The 16580-nt window shown below is 38.9% G+C and overlaps 1 long non-coding RNA gene across 1 annotated transcript; it reads right to left on the bottom strand.

Annotated features, from left to right (window-relative positions):
• Window positions 1-376: 376 nt before the first annotated feature.
• On the bottom strand, window positions 377-12450 carry LOC131342214 (uncharacterized). The gene is made up of 5 exons (XR_009203004.1): window positions 12201-12450; window positions 10918-10958; window positions 8543-8781; window positions 4652-4886; window positions 377-1890 (listed from the first exon to the last, which is right to left on the bottom strand). It is a non-coding gene; the product is annotated as an uncharacterized LOC131342214 (long non-coding RNA).
• Window positions 12451-16580: the final 4130 nt, after the last annotated feature.

The raw sequence follows: 16580 nt of genomic DNA, 5'->3' as shown, positions 1-16580 counted from the left end.
CAGGCATCAAGTTATTTTATTGCAAACGCTTCAGCTGTAAACATTGCCTGTAAAACCACTCACTGTGTCTATATAGGAATCAGAAAGGTCCACCTACACATATTCACCTGATGTGTGTCTTACAATCTTGCACACATTAATGTTTTGCTTGTAAAGTAGCTTTAACAAGGAAAACATTTAACATATATCATATTAAAGAATTCCTCTGTTCATAATAGTGGTAATAGATTAGTGTATATGCAGTAGAATATGGTCTGTAATACTTGAGACAGTGATACTTGAGACTATAATGGGATTGTTGAGAAGCATTACTCTTTGTCGTCACTGTTTGTTTAACAGAAATGCACAATTCTCCTTTGTTTTCAAGATAATCTTTTATTAATATCCATTACGGGACAAATTAGCTCAATGCCACAATGGCCTAATAATAAAGTTAATCATGTTAGTCTTAACATACAAGTTACTTTTTATCTAAAAATGCCACAAAGCACACATTAGGGAATATAACATTTAGAAACACACTCAAACACGTCACGATAAATTGCATAGTAAATGATTTTTAATCATAGTACTCACATTTCTTTTACATTTCTAGGTAAAACTAAAATTACTTGCTTTTCGATTGACTTCAAGGACTGAGATTCAAGGACTTCACTGTACAAGAGAGTAAAATAGGGTCTCAAAATCATTTGCCACAATGCTCATTAATATGATCAAATATTAATATATTTGCATAGATCATTAAAATATGTGTTTGCCTCTGCCCGAATTGAATTTTAAGATTATTTAACAGCACATCAGGAATTAGGATTATTAAAATAATAACAGTAGTAGTATTTTACATTTACATACAATCTACATTACATACACTTTACGTTATTTCACATGAGCTACTAGTGCAAGCAGGATTATCACTTATTTCTTATGAGTGAAGATTCAATCAGACTGCATAGACAAAAGAACACAAAAAAATCACACAGACTTTCTTCTCCTTAATTTTACCCCAGTATCGCGTATAACATTTTACAATTGTTTTGTTCAAATTTGAATAAAGGATGTTCCATCTGCTCAGGACAGGTCATGCACTAATCATTAATGACCGACTAATGCATGACCAACTCAGTTGCATAGAGAATAAAGACAACAGCTCTCTCTATACCATGTGTGTAAATATCAACACACAGAGCTGTTCAATCACAGTGCAGTAACCCTTCACTGCTGCCGTGGGTCTCACATTCATGATCTCTACACCATTAGTCTAATATTTAGCTACTCGTTTTGAACACAACATTACAAACACATTAGTGTCATTTTCATCATAGCAGATGCTCTCAAGCCTGGCCTGTGACATTAAATACAAAACATGAGAAAGGGATAAAGGAAAGGTTACATGAATGTTTAAAGTGCTCTATGCTAGATTGATTTTATGCTAACAGCCTGTCTAAGCACACTTGACTAGGTGATTGTCTTGACCAGGCTTAGATTATATACTTACATACAGAATGCATTAAATGCCTCTGTATGATAGTATTATAGTTTAAAAAAAAAAAAAGAAAAAAGCACACAGCATTTTGTGTTGTAGCAAACTAGACTGAGATGAAATGTCTGATAGTAACTTCAGTTAGTAGAGTTTTCACAGCTAATGTGAGAATATCGGATTATAATAGACAACATTATTATAGATAATTGACTTAACAAAAATTTCAAAACAAAAATGACAACATGTGCAAACAAAATAAAGAGGCATTTAAAGTGCTTCGATGTAGTAATGTTGGGGCACACAATAAAATGGTGCAGACATCTGGGTCGAAAACTTCATCAGCAGGAAATGATTTTTCATCCATGATCTGATGTCATCTCTAAAAAAGTCCACTTCTATTCTTTCATCACCTGAAAAAAAGAGGGGGAAATGGTTAGACATGATAATGTGTATATTGTTGGTTTTAATACCGCAGTAATGTAACTTTGGCCATTAATCGTTATGAGAAAACTGAATTCACTTTATTTGCATATATTAAAAATATAAATATAAATAGATTAGTAATTTAAAGATCAAATGCAACATAAGGACTTGTAGCTCAGGTAATGGGAGCAAGTGCCAGGTGGAGATTGAGGATAAAGTTGAGGATAAAGTATCAGCGCTTGGTACGCTCTGAGGCTAAAGCAAAGACGAAGCATGTGATAGATCCTAATTCTGCAGTGCTGAGGTGGAGTAAGCCCAGCCTCTGCTGCATAGCTCAGACAAGCAACTTAAAATATTAAGGTCAAGGGGGAAACAGGAAAGCAAGCAGACCACCATCATCATTACAAATATTACTAGGACCTCTACTTCTGGTTCAGTACACACTGATTATAAATGGAATTACACTGGGCTAGAGTCTGATTGGTTCTGACCGACATCATCATCTTCATCTGCTTTATTTTTAGAGATTTGTCAAATTGCAAACAAAGACCAAAGAAAGCAATCCGAGTTGTGTTAAAATGGGGAGTGGCAGGGTGCCAGGAAATGCAAGTGATTCTGGCACCTTGAAACTACACCACATTATTGCTAGTGATGTGCTTAAACCCTTTTACACATGATTAGCTGTGATTAGCTGTATGCTCTCTCTATATATAACCAAAAGGAAACTCTTCCTAAAGTCTCACTACATCTAGCTTCTGACTGAGACTGCAGCAGTAACCGCAGGTGATGGAAAACAGAAAAAAAGAAAGACTGTGGTGAATTGGGGTGAGAGGAAGTACAGACAAGTGTTGAGAATGAGGGTGAGGGTATGCCACCGCGACCGTAGGAAATAGACGGCACACTGTTGTCATTGTACACCGAGCTGAATGAGGTGAATTTACACCCGCAGCACGTGTCCTGTTAAAGCTGGGCAGCAGGACTGGAAGAGAGGAGGGGGCAGGGGGTGTTAGCACTATAGAAAGACGGTCTGTTTAGATTCTGGGTATGTTGGTGGGCACAACCCTTTTGGAGCCAAATGCGGCACACTGAATCCTCACTTTTATATATGCAACCCTTCTTTTCAGTTGCTCCATCATTCTTTCTTTCTTTTTTTTACTTTCTTTCTTTCTTGATTTCCCTCTCACTGAATGAATAGCCATTGCAGTGCTACTGTGTAACTGCTCCCCTCCCTCCCCACTCAGGCTTGAATGGGGGGCTGAATTGAGCAAACATTCGGCCTGTCAGCTCAATAGGCGGTCTGGCCGTGAACTTCAAGTCCTTCCCAGGCCCTCGGCATCGCTGGTAGAAGGAGGGGGAGGTGAGACAGCGAGGAGGGGTGTACAGACACCCTCAGACTTGGGGGGCCCAGGGTGCCCGTTTTCTTTGCGGGCCTCGGTTGTTCCCAAGACTGGTGCCTGCGTGGAGAGCAGGAGACCAGCTGCTTGGCTGTCCCAAAAGGAGGGGTGTGTGTGTATGTGCAGACATGAGAGTGTCTGCCCCCTTGCCCATGCCCTACTTGCCTCCCAGCTATACACACCCTTACACACGCTCCCAGACACAAGGTTTCACTGCGCCCTTGCTCCCCATCATCTCCTCTCTACAGCCAGCCTCTGAGGTGCTGCTGTTTTGTATTGTTTTAGCCCTGCATAATTTCCTCAGGGCTCTCTAAGCCAGATTCATCCACCACATTACCACCTATTTACTGACACACAATTACACAATAAAACTCGACACCAAGTCTTTTTTTTATAGACATAGAAACAGAAATGAGTTAAATGGTTTTACACACAACAGAACTTGACTTAGAAACAGTTCAAAGAATCAAAGTTAATCTTGGGTACAAATTATAGAGCAGAATTTAACCTGATTTAAATGATCAAATGTTAATGTTAAATATCTAAATGTTAACATTGTGTAGACAGACAGTAAAATATCTCCAAGTTGAAATGTTTTTTACAAATATTTTTCTGGTATACCCTCACCAGACCTCACACTTACAGTATCTCCCCTGCTTTGCTCTGTGCTGGGAGGGTGACACTTACCCTACACTATATCAGCTGGGCCATGGCATGTCTGGACCCAAACAAAGGCAGCTCTCTGAGCAAATTTGGGACAATGGGCAACATTGTTTTTCTGCTCTCATTAGGTTAATTGGACCCAGCCGACTGTAACTGGTGTTTTAGTTAAGCAGGTATTAAACTTATACAGCCCTGGTCCTGGCTTACATATATTGTAAATATGCTCATGTCTAATAAAAGCTATAGAATCTCTGTAATAATATAACCAGCATGCTGTCAAATGATGCTCTTCACTGTGGTGCCTGAAGATGTAAGAAAAAAATGTTTTGGTAGCTTTCTTCAAAATGGCAGCTCGCCATCTCACTGCCTGGCATGGCGGCGAGGAGGGCAGCAAAATCCCTGATGGCGTTCTATTCAATCTTGTGCCCACAGATGCCCGCTTTGACTCCCCTATTGTGGCAGCAAATGATTTAATACAAGTGAGTACAAAAAAAAGTCCCCGCCCACTTTGGTGCCAGCGACATGTGATTTTCACAATTAAGAAACACATCTGCTGTAATTAAAAAAAAGTCTCTGTGCTGAAAGAAGAGGGAGTCTATGCTATGTGTGTGTGTGTGTGTGTGTGAGAGAGAGAGAGAGAGAGAGACAGAGAGTGTGAGAGAGAAATGGAGGAGAGCGATGGTGGGTCTACCTGCTCATTCTTCCTCCCTCTTCCATTTCATGCCAGCGCTCTCTAAGATGGTGGTGAAGCGTGGATTGCCGCTCGTCACAAGAGGAAGGGGCAGGCAGGCAGCGAGAGGAGGGGCTGAGAGCAGCAATGCATAGTGGGGCACAGAGAGTCTCAACACCAAACCACCCCTCCTCCTTAACATCCGCCATGTTTTCCATCCCTTTCGCTGGCATCTTTTCAACACGAGATTGGACGTCTGTACAAAAGAGCGAAAATGGAGAAAGACCATGAAAACCTAAACATGAGTTTGTTGGGCTGGGAAAGTGTTAGAGGGTATGTCCAATTTGATATGTGTGCACACACACTCACACACACACACACACACATACACACACACACACACACACACACAAACACCTTTTAATGTCTGTTCACATGGTACAGTCTGCCCTGGAGCATGCAAATGACTTTCATTATGCAAATGCATGCAAATCAGACTCAACCATCTGAGAATCAAGGCTGGGAAAAATCTACACAGAGAGATTGAATGAAAAAGAAAGAGAGCAAAGCATAAATCCTTTTGCGTGGCAGCAGAATGCTAACGGAGGGAAATGTGGTGGGAAGGACCAACAGTGGCCCAGGGTGAACAAAAACAGTTTCCGCTGTCTGTGAGAGATCGTGCAATCACTCTCTTTCTCTTTGCTTCCTTCCGTATGATATGCATTATGAGTTTTAAATGAACGCACACAAGCACATACCTATGACTATAAAAATGCATGTTTTTTGACAGGGTATAAATTGTATACCACTGCAGCAGATACATTATTTTTGGTTAAATTACCTTGTTGTTTTCATTCTAAAGTCCAAGAAATGAGTCCTGCTGTTAAACGCAGCTCAAACAGAGAATCTATCAAGTTTTAGCCAACACCATCACTTGACTTATACATCAACTCTCAAGCCTGATAGAAGCTTTCATATTGTTTCACCCTGTCCCATATGAACAGAGGGGCTCTGCAACAGCAGGAAACTTATTCCTCTGAAATGAAGTGTCATATTAAGAGGTGGACTTTGTTTTCAGGTGATACTGGTTGGAGGTCCAGGGGAGACTGAGCTTGAGGGAGAAAGAGTGTGAGAGAGTTGGATGGGATCAAGTTAGAAGTAGAATTAGAGGGGTGTAGTCCTGCTGAATGGCAGCAAACCTTCTCTAATTGGCACTTGACATTTTTTGCTGCGGCCTTCTAAAGTGGACCTACTCTTAAGCCCTCTCCAGGCCCTTGTTAGAAAAATGCCTTATGCAAATAGAGTGAATAGGGACCATTGTAAAGCCTCTGACATTAACAGCTGAGGTAACAATGGGATTGTATGCTTTCAGTGGACCTGTAGGTGTGTTAGAGTGTGAGTCTGACAATCACCCAATATGTGAACAGCCATGCAACTTATGCACAGGAAAAAGCTCATTTTTACAGATTGATCACAGATTTTGAGAGATGAGTTTTGGATAGAATGGCTCACTAAATCTCATTGTCTAGTGTCCTCCTAGTTATTTGCTGTCACTGTATGTTTTATTCATTTGGATTATAATGTAGCAAGGCAGGATTGTGCATATTTATTTAATGAGTACGACAACTCATGGTGCCATTTTTGACCATTTTTAGGATCTGTTGCATACTTCTGACCATATTAGTGACAAAGGAGAAAGTCTCCTTCTAATAGGTTACTGTTTTTCTGATCTCCTTACAGATATAAGATCTGTGTGAAGAACAGGCTTCTCCTGTGGCCTGTACTATACTGACCTTCAAAGTTGACTTGTTCTAATGCAGTTACCTAATTTAATCTCTGTTCTGTGAGTGCACCAGTTGGATTTGTGAACTGCCTAAAGTATGTTCACATCTCAACAGGGGTGACAGTAGAGCAGAGGCTGGGGGAACTAAAGAGACAAGCATTTAGTCCTTAATTTCCTGTCCCATGGTGCAGCTTTTTTGAGTCTCAGTTGGTGTGTTTGATAGAAAGAAGGGCAACGACAGGGGTTGGCTAGCTTTGCTCTAACTACAACTCAGCAGTTGTGACTGGACAGTATTGAAAGCGTGGTAAAGGAACCCATTGAGTCTGTTTGACAAGTGTGCTAGCTCTATAGTCAGTACAGTTGACTGGAGAGGGGAGGTGAGGGAAAGGGAGAAGAGGGGAGGGATACAATTACTGTTTATAGAGCTGGTGTTGGCTTGGTAAACATTTATAGTTACACTGAAACCAGTATATAACTATATATAAGTATAGATGCAAGACAAAATCCTGTGCTCCAGAATTGTCATTTTGGCTCCACTTCAAAAAAAAAAGAAAAAAGGTGTGTATGTGTGGTGAGTGGGGGGTTATAAAGCTGTTCCACGCTCTTCATTGGATGTTGGTGTTTCCTTGACACTTACATGCTAGACACCAGGACATAAAGTATCATGCTGAGTCCATACAGAATGATACGGTAATGCAGCAGCTGCATTGCAGCAGGCAGCCCTGACCGTGACCGATCAGCTGATGCCGTTGTTTATTACATGGCCAAGGGCAGTGGCTGTTTATGTGAAAAGGCGCACATGAATGCTTCATATAAACTGTATATCACTGAGCCCTTGTTTATCCAAATTATAGCTTTGCACATAGTACACTTGTTACGCAAGCTTTCACTTTCTCACTGATTTATCTCTTCGTCTTTTTTGCTGCTCACAATTCTAAGTCAAGCTGAACAAGAACATTTCCCAAATAAGTACACTGTGTCCTTTGACACTATGATGAACAAATTTAGCCTTGACTTAACAATCAAGGTTTTGTCACCAAAACAATTTGCTTAAACATGTCTTATTACCAGCTTTAATCTAAAGAAGTAATGCATCCTGTCCAGGCTCAATGGTGTAACTCTGAATGAGATCATGTGTGAAGGTGTGATGATCTGATTAGGCAGAGACCTCCAGCTGGCTCTGGCTTCTATGCTACCTCAAATTGTGGGATTGTCCTCCTAATAGCTGCTGTCAGCAGTACGGTTCTAGGTCAGTAGCTCTGACCATTGGCTCAAAGTGAGGAACAGAAAAGCATTTGAACTATTCACTTCCAACTTCTCCTGCTCATACTCTAATATTGGATCTATTCCAGCCCATTCACAGTGCATGAACAAGCACAAGCTACCATCAGCAACATTTGGGAGCCACAAAAAAAAATACCTCACACAAGTGCTGACCCATGGTTCAAATGCTCTTAAAGTATTGAATTGGCTGCCAAATTTGCCTAGGAAAGCTGCAGTCTCTAAATCAATCAAAAGGCTAAGTATTAAAAATTGAACATCTTTCTTACTGACCAGTCAGAGACGTATTTCAGTTTCCTAGTAAAGTATTGAACTAATCCATCTAGAACATGGTGTACTGTGTACTTTGAATACTATAAAGGCATCTGTGAGACCCAGTGGCCATGTGACTGCAACATTAAGCCACTGCCTGTGTTTCATTGTGTTCTGGGATCAGGAGATTAAACATGATCGTGTTTGTACAGGCCATATTATGATGTTCAGAGAAATCAGAGGAATAGAGACAGGTGTTTTGTGATTACATTTACATTTTGTATTTAATAATCTGGAAGAGCCTCTTATGCAAAGTAGCAGTGTGGAATCAGCTGACAGTGCAACGATAAAAATATAAAATCTGTAAATATTTTTTTCTAACCTGACAAATGAGAGACTAATACTGTTTTCAGCAAGTGCTAAACAGTGGACTAGTCAGTAACTAAAACTAAATGCTTACATAAAAAATTAATATATCACTTCATTCATTTCCAGAATATTTTTTCAACAGCCATTAATAAAGTATTTAACTCTGTATACAATCTGCTACAATGCACTCAGTGTCAAATCATACAGCGTGGTGAAAAGCACCTTACCGATTCAGTTTTTTTCTGGATGTCTTGAGTCTTGTGAGAAGAGAAAGCAAAGGGTGGGTTGTGAAGTGTTGGATGGGTGTGGCCTTTCAGGTGTGTAATGGGATTCTTGTTACTTTCGGTTATCTAGCTTTATGAAGAACGTACATCACTCATACAGCTAGATAACCAAAGATAACAGCCAACCCCTTCGGCCAACCATCTCTTCCAGCCATGGGGAAATGAGAACCTCAGATTCAGACCTAAAAATAGAGACGCTTTTGATTAACTCTGCAATTAGGACTCTGTGAATTTAATGTGTTTTAACAAAACATTAATTCAGTATAATTTAATCAGCATATAACTGGTTGTATTTGAAAAATGTCATAGGTTCAGAGGTAGATAATTATGCAATCATTTACTAATCAACAGAGAGTAGTAGAGTATGTTATTTTTCCCAATATTTATGAATGCTAAAAATTATGCCATGTTGTCTTGGCTAATGTGGCATAATTTTTAAATGTGCTCTCTCTCAAATCCTCACAAAACCGTGTTAATGACAAGACCCATAATAACTAGTCAAATTTATCTGTAGGCACATACAGACCACATTAACGGCTCTTTCCATCTCAAATGATGTGATTCTATGCCTGGAAAAGGGAAAAGATGCTCCCTGCAAATGCTGATACTCTTCAAATGACACAAAATGGTAAAGACCAACAGTGTTTGTTTTCATTGTTCACAAATTCACCGTCAGGTCTATAGTCTATTTGTTTATCTAAGGAAAATCCCTGTCTCTTTCTCTGGACATACACACACACACACACACACACATAGTACATATGCAAATGAAAGAGGAGTTAGTCCAATTAAAAGCCTTTATGCAAGAAGCCATTCCCCATTACCGCTCTGAGGTGTTGTAATCAGAGAGAGAGAGAGAGAGAGAGAGAGGGAGAGAGAGAGAGAGAGAGGGAATGGGGGTGGGGGTCTTCAAATCATGCAGTATGGCTTTTTGTGCCAGCCAAAATGGCAACGATGGGTCAAGTTCAAACATTTTCATTTACACTATGCTCTGTCCATTCCCCATCACCTAATTACTTTGCTAATGTCCCCCGAATGATGTTTACAGTACAAACTGTCCTGATTTTATCTGTTACTGATTAGCCTAGTCGCCTATGTGATATTAAACAAAGAATTAAGGATTTATGCAGAAAAGAATTTTCTCAACCCTGACTCAACAAAGATGTTAAGCCATATGTGTTTACAAAAGACACTCACAGCAAATGGTACTTCATTCTCATAATACAGCAATAGGCCACTATTTAAGTAATTCAGCATCATACAACACCACCACCAACAACAACAATAGTAATGTTAACATAAATAATAATAATTAGTAGAAGAAGCAATAATTTACAGAAAATAAATATCTAATATTCGATATTCATATTTCTGTTGTTGTTATTATTATTATTATTATTATTATTATTATTATTTGCTCACTTACTTGCTTGCTTACTATGCACAGTGGCAATTTGTGTTTTTAGAATCCATCTTGATGAATATTAAAGACTTTTAAATATAGGTGAAATATAGAAAGTAAGTTTTGTCATTCTAATTCAACACAAGGCTGAGGAACGAAATACAGTTTCTCCTGAGTCAGGGTGCTACACATAACACTTAGCAATATACGAAAATATACAGATTCAATGTGTTTGCATAGCCTATACCACGATTTCAATGTAAAATAAATTTCGATTTTATCCATATTCATATTCAATCGCTAAATTTAAGTTCGTAGTCAATCTGCTATCATTCATAATTTCCCATTATATTCTACGATTGGCTGAACTATGGATGAGGTGTTATGCAGCATCACTGGTCCAGCACCTCGGGTGTTACAACTGTGTCATAACAAAGTGTTAATAAAAATCAATTAACGCACACTGGTGTGTTATTCATGAGAGTGTTTACATATTAAACGATAATGGGAAGAGTAGATTTTAGGTTTTCTTTCAGGTCGGTTTTCTTTAGGCTTGCATTGCTGTCGATTGCGTCACACTATAGGCTGCAGTTTAACAGCACTTACAGGACATGCCGTGAGTGTGATTGTTTTCCCTTATTTGCTGGCACTCCTGTAGCGTTTGTAATCACGGATGGGATTTGCTGGTGCATGGAATCACTGGTAGGGGCTGAATACGTATTTTTTTCTTATTTTTTTTCTTTTTATCTCAAGATAAAGTTTATAGCCACGTACTGAACTGTAAAATAATTATAAAATTACACTTCATTCCAACCTGCTTTAATTGTATGGTTTAAGACACGATATGCCGTTTTCTATCTAGCAAACTGAAATGATAAAATGGCGAGGCATTTAAAAAAAATAAATAAAATATTACCTATCATGGGCTCCTTTCCTTCAGACTATATCGTGAAGATTCTGCGAAAAGAAAACAAGAAAACAAACAAACTCACACGTCGTACATGGAAGACAAAAAGTGGCTGATTACACCCCATGTTTTAGTACTCGAATGCTTGAGATGAATTTACGAGTGAAAATGTTCGTTGCTGCTTAACGCAAGTATACGAATGATATTTTCGGTTATCTGAATATTATCTGAAAATGATTCAACCGATTGTGTGTGTGTGTGTGTGTGTGAGAGAGAGAGAGAGAGAGAGAGAGAGAGAGAGAGAGCATTTTTTCCACAAGTTTAATAAAAGTTTAATAAATCTAGTAACTTTAATGCAGGTTAATCCACACAGTAAAGTATATATATATAGGACTAGTCTATTATTCCATATGATTGTATGTCGAGGCCTGGGAGCCTCTGGATGAAACTCTTAACACACGCTATGGTTGGATGATTAAAGCGCGCCATATGCACAGCCCTCAGTGACACACACCATAGAATCAGAGGTATGTTCACCAAGCAAGCTTTAAGAAATCCTAATATATGTACGTTAAATATCTAGAGGCAAAAATTTAAAAAAAAAAAAAAAAAAAAAATTGGTGTGCATGAGTGCTGCAGAGTGCTGCTGGTAGATTTAATAAACATCACTGGATGCAATAAGAGGTTACATCAAGTGCAATAAATAAAATCTTAAAAATTGAATACATACGCGCGAAAAGAATAAATTTAATCCAAGAGCCAGGTCTTTGTATTTTTTTTTTTTTTTGGAAAATTACATCGAGTCACAACGACAGAGGAAGAAATATTAATGCTGGTATTTTTTTTATTTGCCATGCCTAAATATGGCTTAATGCAAGAAGAAAAGTTGTACATTTTAAAGTTGGTTTAATAACAAAACATTTGCCTTTAATCACCTATGATGGAATCATGGATATCAGGCTACCTAACCCAGAACCCACCTGGCGTCTCTTCACACAGTAGATTCGCTTAAACTAAATATTAAATAGTGGTGTGATCCGAATGCATAACCATATATCACAATATTTATTTATTTACCGTTTTAAAAATATTATGCATTGTACAATAGACTGTGCATCTTAAAATGAGAAGCGGCTGCGCTGCACGGCGCGTGAATCCTGCATCTTCAGCGAGCGCCTGTGTAAAAGGCTGGAAAACGCTCATTTGTTACCATCGAAGAACGGTGTTTTTCCCCTGTCGAGCTGCTATTTTTAATATGATCCACATTATGGAGATAAAGACAGAATACTCACGCGTTTCTCGGTAACATGGACAGCTCTGCGATTGAGAACGCCTCGCGCTTGCCAATGTCGTCTTGTGTTGGCTCGTGTGCTGCGCGGCTGGGGCTCCGCGTGACGTCGCAACGACCCCATCCATTCAGCATCAGTGGCTAAACCCTCCGTTTCTACACCCATATGTCCCGTTCAGGTGTCCATCTCCTTCCGTCCGGAGAGTGAAATGAGCTACATGTACGTCCCCCTTCCCTTTTCTCTTCCTCTTCCAAGTATGAAACGCTGTTATGAACCTCGTGGTGCAAGTCAAAAAACATATAGCATCTCTAAGCCCCGCCCTTGTGACACCATGCAGCCAGTTTTACACCACGCCCTCTCCGAGTTTGAGTTCATTCCCACGTTATTTGCTAAATAATTGTATATTTCTACCCACTAAAATGTAATTACAAAGCAATATAGGTTAATAGTCTGACGCGTTTTTTTAGATGGGTGCAAGTGAATAATTCAAGTGAAATTAAAAAAATAATAATAATAATAATAAATAAACAATTAAGTACCATATTCGGTATATTGTGCTTGGTACATAATAGGTGTTTACCTTTATAGTTTTTTTTATGTAATAGCATATACGTTTACAACATTTTTTTGAAATAGAAGATTTTCAATGTACATTTTCTCAATATTACTTTGACTTTAAGACTTGTCTATAGCTCAAACCCAATGCCTAAATCAAGTCTGCTTCCAGTTCCCCTTTTGTCTCTGGCTTTTTTCTCTGTAGAGTCTAGGAATGTGGCCACTGAATTGGCGTTTGTGAGACCGTGCAAATCAGCTTTAACTGTCAGAACCGAGGGCAGAACCCAGACAAGGGCGCAGAAAAGGGTCTAGGCTAGTTGATTATCATAATAATCAGATCATGGGGATAAAAAAATCTCCTTTGAATAAATTAGTGGTTCAATAGGAGGCGCGACTGCCAAATAGATAACTTTGTCAGAGACCGTTGGTCGGGGTTTCCTATAACTCTGTGTGGTTTTGAAACTTTAGACGTGGTTCTACATTCTCAGTGCGATCAGCCGTTTCATTTGTGCTCCCGGTTTCTTCACAATGGCCCACAGAGAACAGGCTTTATCTGAGAGGAGTCATGACTTAAATACAGCACAGCCTGGGTTCAGGAAAACATCATGTGGAATCCAGAGCACGAAAGAGCCTGAAAGTATTGAGACGCTTACAGATGAAGCTCGTCTCAGCATAGCACCGAGCCCCTGTAGTCGTGTTTTTTATTTATTTTTTTATTTTACAGACCTTCCTTTGGCAATTTAAATGGATTTTATTGCAATTAATAAATGGACATACTTGTAAAAAATGATCGAGAGAAAGTGTATAATATAAATTATTATTATTATTATTATTATAGGATAGGACGAAGTAATAGTCACATTTCTGTTTGTTTGTTTGTTTGTTTGTTTGTTTGTTTGTTTGTTTGTTTTGTTCGCCTGTTTGTTTGTTTGTTCACAAATCAAGTAGGTTTAATTCCCATGAGATGGTGCCAGGTGATCTGCGACTCCAGCCTGAGTAAATATGAATTTGTAAAGCCAGTGTTCTGCAGATTCTCTACAAACGTCACTTGTAAGATAAAATATCCGATGCTGACCCTTAAAAAATCTATTCCTTTCTGGGGAAGCCCTTAGAGTCTATATGTCGAACCCCGCAAAATGTCTTTACTCTCTGTTTCCTTATCAGAAAGGCTTCAATGAAGAAGACTCCAAGGGCTCTTAATTATCTAAAACAAAACAAAAATACAAATACAGGATCTAGACTGTAGGATTTCTTTTCATGTAAATTAACAATCATTCTGTGTGTGTGTGTGTGTGTGTGTGTGTGCTCAACTGTCTGTCGATCCAGAAGTCAGGCCCTCGAGACTTTTTCCTGATTAAAACCACACACACACACACACACACAGTCTCGGGGTGAGTGGAGTGTATGGACAAGCTTCACCTTTTTCACTTGGGATGTGGAACACTAATGTGTTAACGTGACTAAGGCCCTCAATGCGATTACATGCCGCGAAACTCATGACAAGGATTGTATTGGGCTGACCTATTCTTTCTAAACTAGCACATTTTAGCCTCTTATAGTCAACGTGAGGGCGTCGTTTATTATGGCAGGGGCAGACTTCTCAGTCTTACTGTTTCAGTAGTTGTTTCAGGGTTATACACCCAGCAAAGTGGCCCAAAAACCTGCAAATCGTTTGTGAACAAAGTGATCAATTTGAGGGGTAGAAAAGGGGTAGCCCGTGTGTTGGTATATGCCTGAGTCCAAATATTATGATGTGTGAAGCTGAATCTCTCTCTCTCTCTCTCTCTCTCTCTCTCTCTCTCTGTCTCTCTCATACACACACACACACACAGAGGGGGGGGGGGGTAGTGATGTGTGTATCTACATATTGAGAAAATGCAATCTATAAACTAGATCTTTATAATCTGTATAACGTGTTGGCTGTATTTGATTAATCTATTCAGGAAAACGAATGAAGCTCATTCCTCTGCTCCATTTTCCATATTACTGCTTCATTCTTTGTTTTTTAACATATTTAAAATATTTATTTGCCTGCATTTGCCTTTATTTTCTTTGACGTTATATTTTCGTGCCACTGTATTGATCTGGGAGCATTGCTTTGCGAGCAGCACAGGGGACGTGAGACGCAGTTCAAACTTGAGCTTTTGTGTTCTTAAATGTGACCATATTGTTTGGAGTCTGTGGGAGCGCAGTGGGCTCAGAGCTCCTCCATTAACCCAGCTTATCATCAACCCAGAACAAGTGACAAGGACATTCCCTTTACTAGCACAGAAAAGATACCTTCATTATGTGATGGCTCTAAATCAGCTCAAGTGAGAATACAGCAGACAGACGAAAAGGACGAAAGAAAAGCTAAATAGAGTGCATACAGTTCTCATCTTAAATAATAACACTGTCACTAAATAACGTCTTTAAATAATTTGGTTGAGTATTTAAGTCGGCAGAAGGAAAAACCATCGAGGTTACCAGACAAAATTCCAAAGGTTATACTTTATTTTCTTTACCACATGGGTGCATGTATAAATATTAACACACCTATAGCATGAAGCTGTGATCAACATCAATTCATTTTGAAGGACATTTTGTTGATTATGTATTCTCAATGAGAGCATATTCTTCTCGGTTTTATGGCTTTCTGGCGTCTCTCGTGAACCGCCTGACAGGGTTGGTTGCAATTAACCCTCATTTGCATATGTAAATGACCTGAAAATTCGTTTAGACTACCAAACGCGAATGAGGAGGCTATAGCTCTTTTACCAGATAAAATGCACAATATTATTCAACATATTTGCAGTGGTGAGCGACTACTGAATCAGGCTGAAAAAAACGAAAAAGGTTTCTTATTGTCATCTACAAAACTACACAGCTATTGTCTTTGGTGGGTACAAGGGTGCTTTTATATCTCAGGGCCCCCATATGAGTTTTAGAAAGCAGCCACGAGTCTTCTGAGAGAGGAGACATCATTTCTTAGGGTTTTAACTAGGCGACTTTTGTGTAGACTTTAAAACTAAAATTTCCACAAATGAAGACATGACACTTCTGGTGTTTTTTTTTGCATAAGACAGTCTTACAGGACAAGGAAGGATTATATTAATTATCATTAATTGGCTCTATATGGACACATAAAGCAATCGTATGACATGATCATATATGGAATTATATATTTAAGATATTCTACAGCATGATATTTATTATTTATTCGAACAAGCAACCAGACATTCCAATCTATTTTTATCATTTTTTTCCCTTTAATTTGCTGTCATAATTGTTTTACACTCATTCATTATGTCATAATTCTGACTTTTACTTGCATAAGACTTGCAAAATACTTGTTATTAAATAACGATTCTCAAAAGACGTTTAAGAGCCGTCTAATAGCGTCGACTTATTTCCTATAGATTCGAGCTTAGATTCCAGTTTTTCTTGACCTCTTTCCTCAGGTGGTCGCACCATCGACATCGATGCACTTCATTGAATCACTTCATCAGCTTTTAATACAGCAAATGTCTGTGCAAAATTCGTTTGTTTACATCTCCATTAAACGAAATTTACTTTAGGTTAACGAAAGTCACAACACATTGTGCATGAGAGCGCCAAAGAGCTGAACATTTGCCAAGTCCGGAGGCGCTTACTACAGCTTCTGTATGTGTGTGTGTGTGTGTGTGTGTCTGTGTGTGCGTGCGTGCATGTGTGCGCACCGTTATGTACACATATTTTTTGTGCAATTTCACATAGTTTGCACGTTGAAATAATTGATTTAATTAATAGCCAAAAATATTTTCTCACTATTCAGTTTATTGGCACTTGATAACTACGGATATTGATCGA

The sequence above is a fragment of the Hemibagrus wyckioides genome, linkage group LG01 (assembly GCF_019097595.1).
Source record: "Hemibagrus wyckioides isolate EC202008001 linkage group LG01, SWU_Hwy_1.0, whole genome shotgun sequence".
Classification (NCBI taxonomy): Eukaryota; Metazoa; Chordata; class Actinopteri; order Siluriformes; family Bagridae; genus Hemibagrus; species Hemibagrus wyckioides.
Note: the sequence above shows the minus strand (reverse complement) of the source record. Positions and strands in the feature narration are given on the sequence as shown.